General features: G+C 35.1%; 1 long non-coding RNA gene across 1 annotated transcript; it reads left to right on the top strand.

Annotated features, from left to right (window-relative positions):
- Positions 1–554: 554 nt before the first annotated feature.
- Positions 555–1,865, top strand: LOC106632795. The gene is made up of 2 exons (XR_001336014.2): positions 555–983; positions 1,537–1,865. It is a non-coding gene; the product is annotated as an uncharacterized LOC106632795 (long non-coding RNA).
- Positions 1,866–6,816: the final 4,951 nt, after the last annotated feature.

Genomic DNA, 6,816 nt, shown 5'->3' with positions numbered 1-6,816 from the left:
TCTTTAAATCTACAGGCTAGACTGGAGCACAAGAGGCATTTTTCATGGTAATGGCAGCGTTGCTTGCAAAAGGGTTATTTCCAAATAAGGAGATGCTTGGAAAATTATAGAAGAAGAAACAAATTTTTCACCTTAGTAGACTCTTTGTCACACATAATAAAAAAGTGTTTACTGCCTGTTTGTGACAACCTATTGTCCCTCTGCCAGTAAAAGGAGGTCCATGGCACCATGTAAAACTAATTTAAAATTCTAACCGTTTTGATAATAAATTGTGAAAAAGTATAATTGGAGCACACGTTATAAAGACCTACAGTACAGTTATCTTTTGAACTCAGTTCTTATATCTTATGATAGCTTTAGCAGCAACCCACACTGAAGCTCAACATGGCCACTGTTTCCAGGCTGCTCAAGCATTACCAGTAGTGTGTGCGCACACATGCATGCAAGCCCCTTAAAAACTCGTGCTATTGGCTATTCATGTGGATGTTCGGGTTCCATCACTTCTGCTTTACATCTCACAGCAAACTGGTGTGGTTTTCCATAATGTAACCCAGTGTTAAAAACGGGATTAAAAGTATAAATAAATATTGATAAAAACAAAGTTAATTATAATAAATACTGATAAAAAGCATGTAAACATAAGTTTAATTAATATGTACATATGTATATGTAATGTATAAATGGTGTGGGGGCAGGACTTAGTCCTGTAGAGTGTGTTTGTCAGATCCACTGAGCGACCAATCATTGGCCGGTCTGACCCTCCCCCAGTCTGTGCGCTGCTCAGACACCTGTGTGCCTTCATGTGCCAGTCAGATACGCCAGAGACACAGACGGTGAAAGATCAGTTTACCCGTGTGGCGAAGAAGCTAGCTGGATAGAAAGTCCTTTTTTCGGCAAGAATAATAAGAGTGATACTGTATTCCAGAGGCCGTGAGCCAACGTGAGCACTGTGAAGCCCCGTGTAGCATTTGTTGCTTTGCATGGTAAGTCCCAGGCAGTACACGTGCGCTAGCATAGCATGCTACTTGCCGCTAGCTCTGATGCTAACTTCCGTTAGCCATTTTGCAATGAAAGTGCCTTTTCTGAGGCTAAAGCAATTAGCACTGAGTCTGCTGCACTTTATACGAGATGTTCTTTAAAGGTTTATGTCACATTACTGTGGTATTGATGTATAATGTATGGTTTTGTGCGATGTTGTTATGTTAGCACATGTTCCCTTTTCTCATGGTGCTAATTATAGTTCTGCACACTAAGTATTAGCAATGTGAAATTAAGTGCCTTCACCTGCACTTTACTTAGCTGAAACTTGATAAGTCTCAAGCCAATGTGTATTTTTAATGCACTGCTGAGCTATTTTGTATTGTTTTAAATGTGTGTTTCCTATGCACTTTTTCCCTTTGAAATGAGAATAATTTGTTGTACAACATAGAATATTTTGAAAGAAATTTAGAAGCACTACAAGCAACCAGTAGTAATAATAAGTTACAGGCATGATAGCTTAAATGTTGAACTACTGTGTTCTGGCCTGGTCCCCAGGTCAGGTTTTTTCCCTTTGCTTATTTGGATTGGATTGGTTTTGAGGACCTGAGAAGAATCGAGGATCCCTTTTCCAGTACTGGATGGCGAGCCCAGCCCAAAGAGCCGGATGAACTGGTAGATTGTAACCCGACTGGTTACAAACACACTGAGTGACTATTGAACATTGAAAGACTGAAATTGACTTTAAAAAAGACACAAAAGACAATATATCCTTGGGTCGACCATTTGTGGGGTTTATTTTATTTTGTTTTCAAGAAGAGCGCTCTACTTTTGTTAAATGTGCACAACTTTAATAATTGCTAATAAATGCAATTGTGTTTTCTACACCTACTGTGTACAAGTCCTCTGTTGTCATACACCCTTGGCTCCTACGAATCTAGAACCTGTCTGATCTGGTCCATATTTCCCTTCTGTCCTCGTACTGTGGTTAAAGGTAACTATATTGCCCGCACTACATGCAAAGAAGGCAAGAAGTAGCACTAACAGGTCTAGTGTTGCACCACCAGTGTTACAATAATGTTTATTAAGAGACGACATCACATCAGAATACAGTTGTCTTGAGTTAGTATTGCCATGATGGTACTAAGTGGGAGGCAGGACACAGGAGTCACAGACAGGGTAATAAACTCAGAGCCACCTTTATTGCTGTAGAAAAAATACTCAAACAAAATACAACAATACTAAAAAAAAAAACCCCAACAACAATAAAACACTAGAACCGGAAGGATAAAGGTGGAATGCAGGGAAACAGCGCTAACGGACGTTACACAAGAATGAGCAGAGGAGGACACAGGACTTAAATACACACATGATAACAATAGGAGGGAATGCCGCTGCAAGTAATACAGACTAACAGGATATGGAAGGCAAAAGCAAACACACCGAACACAGGCAGAATGCTAACCACTGGCTCAACAATGGTATATCGTCATGTACAAAATGTGTACTCTGTATATTTCTATATATTTTATTTATTGTTGACTCTATTTAATTTGTAAAATATGTGTATACACACACACACACGTAGAAAAACATTTAGTATACACATCCAGAAATTTTTTTTTTTTTGCATATACTATTATATATTGTACATATATTTATTAGTTTCAGATTTAGCCATTCGTATATTTTGCCTGTTTATGTTATTGTATTTTGCACAACTCTGTTGCTTGTGAAGCTCGCACACAAGAATTTCACTCGCATGTGCTGTACCAATGTACCTGCACATGTGATGTGACAATAAAAGTGATTTGATTTGATTTGGTGAAGCCACTGTGGTGCATTTGCGGTGAGAAATGGTCCAGACGATGTACTCTAATAGTGGGCTTTACTGCATGTAATGGAGAGGCCTACCTTACCACCACTTATATTATAATTTCTATATCACTTTAGGAGCACCTTTCGCTTTATTAAAAGAACCTTGTCTAGCTCTATATTCAGCATCGCACTTTAAGCCTAGCACAGGAAGAATATTTGCACACAAGTTGGTTTTTCATTGAGTATTTATTGTGTATTTAAAAATCAGTTGGTAGCCTTTGTTACAGGTCCTACTCCTCATCAATAAATGTGGTTGTTGTCTGTGAAGAAGACAGTTTGTGATTGAGAGCAAATAAAGTTTACCTGTAAGGATAACTAATGATAGTGTGTGTGTGTGAAAGTCTAGAAATAAAGGTGGTGCAAAGAAGTGACCGTAAGATGTTATTACTCACCTTTCTTTCCCGTGTCACTCCAGGGTGTTTGGGCAAATTTTTTCCTGGTGGTCCAGAAACATTTAAAGGTTCCAGGAGAGGCCATGGGTTAAAGGAGCGTGGGAATCTTTCGTGCATAGCTGGACTGGCCATCGGGCATACCGGGCATTTGCCCGGTGGGCCGCTGGCGATTTTTTGTTTTTATGGGCCGATGGATTTTTTTTTTTTTTTAGGAAGGGTATATATAATGAAAGGTGTTGGATTGGCCAATTGGTCATGATCGACTCTGGGCTGGACCAATTACAGCCGAGGAGGCCGGATGCACCCTCCCCCTTGTTTAGCAATCACGTGATTTTCGCGCATTGCATGCCGGGAACTCGTGGCAAAACAATCCAAGTACCGCATCAAATGCAAGCATTTGCAGCACCGCAAAACGTTCATTCTCCGGTTCCAATACCTTCTTGTTTTTTCTTTGCCGCACAAAAAAGGAATGTACAAAACAAAAGGAGAACAATGCCGGTCCGTACAAAGACAGACTCGACGAAAAGACAAAGAAAAGATACGAGGAAAAAATCAAAGGAGTGAAAGGGTCAGACCCTTACGAGCACACAGAGTGGACAAAAGACGTTAGCGTGCTGCCCAACTTTCACCACGCTCATATTTATAATTATACGGTTCTTGGAGTGAGTGCATACACTCATGAAGTTTAGTAACTTCAGGTCACTGCAACAAGCCCAGGTACAGTTTACCGACGGATGGGTACAGGACCTTGAAATGCACCGTGTAGAACGAAAGACCATCGTACGAACAAAGGTAAGTTTACCAGTCTCACAAATCGTCGTCATAAATACACATTCGTTAACCGTTTATTAATATAACCTTTGAGCTCAACGGTAATTAATTAGTAGTGGAAATAATTTCTGGTAGCATTACAGAAATGTAGCAGTGACAATAATATTGTATGTTGTAATCGCACTGGACAATTAGTGATACAAAACAACTGTTTTATCCTGTGAATAAAAGTATATGTTTTTGTCAATGTACCATGGTAATAACAGAAGCGAAACACAATATTGTGTCAGGACAATTCACTATTTATGCACAATAAATAAAGGAGCATAGCGCGACAATTTCTGTTCAGCGCCAGACTTGCTTGTAACCTATATCACCAATTATGTTAAGAAAAATGACGTATTAACTACTACAAAACTCTGACCTTTGTGGGAATGCTTGGAGCAGACTAACATGTGAGCTGGAGTGTTCTGAGACGTTATATTTGGTATATCCAGACCATCCGTCGGCTCTTACTTCGGAAACATGGCTTAAAAAATTTCTCTTCAACGACGTAATCCGATAAAAAAAACGATCTCTTTACCCGTCGGCTTCCCGTGGCTGTCATGCGACCGGCTATTGCAGTTAATAATACAACAGCTTCTTGCCATTTTTTGGGTTTCTTTTTATCGCTGTGTAACTGAGTTCAATTGAAAGCCTGCGTGCGCTAGTACCTCTTGCCACAAGTTCCCAGAATCCTTTGCGGTTTTACCCCTGAATGACGTCACATTTTCAATCTTTATCCTGGTGGGCCGGTCTCTAGTCAAAATGCCCGGGCCGATTTTTTGTCCCAGTCCAGCCTTGCTTTTGTGCTTGGTTTTTTTTTGGTGTTTTTAGAATAAGGGGTATGGTTTAAGGATAAAGTGAAAAATATTTATTAATATGAAAATGTAAAATGTATTTATATATATTTTTATTGAAGTTGATGTATTATATAATGTGGTGGAAGGTCAGGATTTGAGAACTCACCTGTTAATAGAATAATGCTTTAACCTGTGACAGCTGAAAGTATTTAAGACTGTCAGTTGTTATTAGATGCAATGTTTGTGAGCTGTATGGTAAATAAATACCTTGTTCAACTATACTTGTCTTGGTCTGCCTCATAATAAATCCAGCCGCAAAAGGCTGCCCTATTACACTGCACATGTCCCATGACAATACAGTTACAGGGGGATTCGGAGTGTGGTCCTGTGATAAATGCTGCAATTCCACTGTAATTATATGATATTTCAATTATTCTCTTTGAATTGGCATTTTAAATATATTTATGCACAAATACTTAACAGTAGGTACACTGGAATAAAGGGTTAGCAAGTCGTTTTCTTACAGAGAAAATACAAAAAATGATTATAGCGACATAACTTTTAAGTAATGTGTAAATAAGTTAACAGAAAATAAGAAATATACATTATAAGTTTTATATATCTTAATAATTATAGGATACATTTAATTTTACACATACCTTTGGTCAAAATGGCAAACTGATGAAATACAATAAAAAAAGTTTGATGCAACATAAAAAAGACAGGTTTCCTTTTCTCATCATGCAACAAAACAGACCCACATGTTTTAAGACAACAGAAATCATTTAAAACTATTAAATTTTGTTATTTGAATTCTTTTGGTGGCAGAAGAAAGCTCAAAAAATGATCTTATTTAACATTCCGGAACGAGACCTAACACATGAACACACCGCTCAGGTCTGAAAGCAGTCAGCCACAAAACATGGCATTTATATGGAACACCGTAAATGAAAAGTAGTGAAAGAACAGGAAACTTTTTCATATATATATATATATATATATATATATATTTTATTATATATTTCATATAATATATATATATATATATATATATTATTAAAAATATAAATATAATAAATATATTTATTTATATATATATATATATATATATATATTATATATATATATATATAAATATATATATATATATATATATATATATATATATATATCTATGTATATATATATATATATTGTGTGTGTGTATATATTATATATATTTTTTTTTATATGTTGTGTGTGTTGTGTGTATATATATATATATATGTGTTATATTATATATATATATATATATATATATATATATATATATATATATATATGATGTGTGTGTGTATATATATTTGTGTGTGTTATATATATATGTGTGTGTATATATATATATGTGTGTGTTGTATATATATTATGTGTGTATATATATATGTGTGTATATATATATATGTGTGTGTGTGTATATATATATATGTGTGTGTATATATATATATTGTGTGTATATATATATGTTGTGTGTATATATATATTGTGTTGTGTATATATATATATGTGTGTTATATATATATATGTGTGTATATATATATTATGTATGTGTGTATATATATATATGTGTATATATATATATGTGTGTATATATATATATTGTTATATATATATATGTGTGTTATATATATATTGTGTGTGTATATATATATATGTGTGTGTGTATATATATATGTGTGTGTGTGTGTTATATATATGTGTGTGTGTGTATATGTATGTGTGTGTGTTATATTATGTGTGTGTGTGTATATATATATATATATATATTATATTATATATATATAGTGTGTTGTGTATATATATATATGTGTGTGTGTTATATATATATTGTGTGTGTGTATATATATATATGTGTGTGTGTGTGTGTATATATATATATATTATATATGATATATTATATATATAAAATCTGCAGCAAC

The sequence above is a fragment of the Haplochromis burtoni genome, unplaced genomic scaffold (genome assembly GCF_018398535.1).
Source record: "Haplochromis burtoni strain Fernald_Lab_line unplaced genomic scaffold, NCSU_Asbu1 Contig_463, whole genome shotgun sequence".
Lineage (NCBI taxonomy): Eukaryota > Metazoa > Chordata > Actinopteri > Cichliformes > Cichlidae > Haplochromis > Haplochromis burtoni.
The sequence above is the reverse complement of the archived record's forward strand: the minus strand, read 5'-3'. Positions and strand labels throughout refer to the sequence as shown.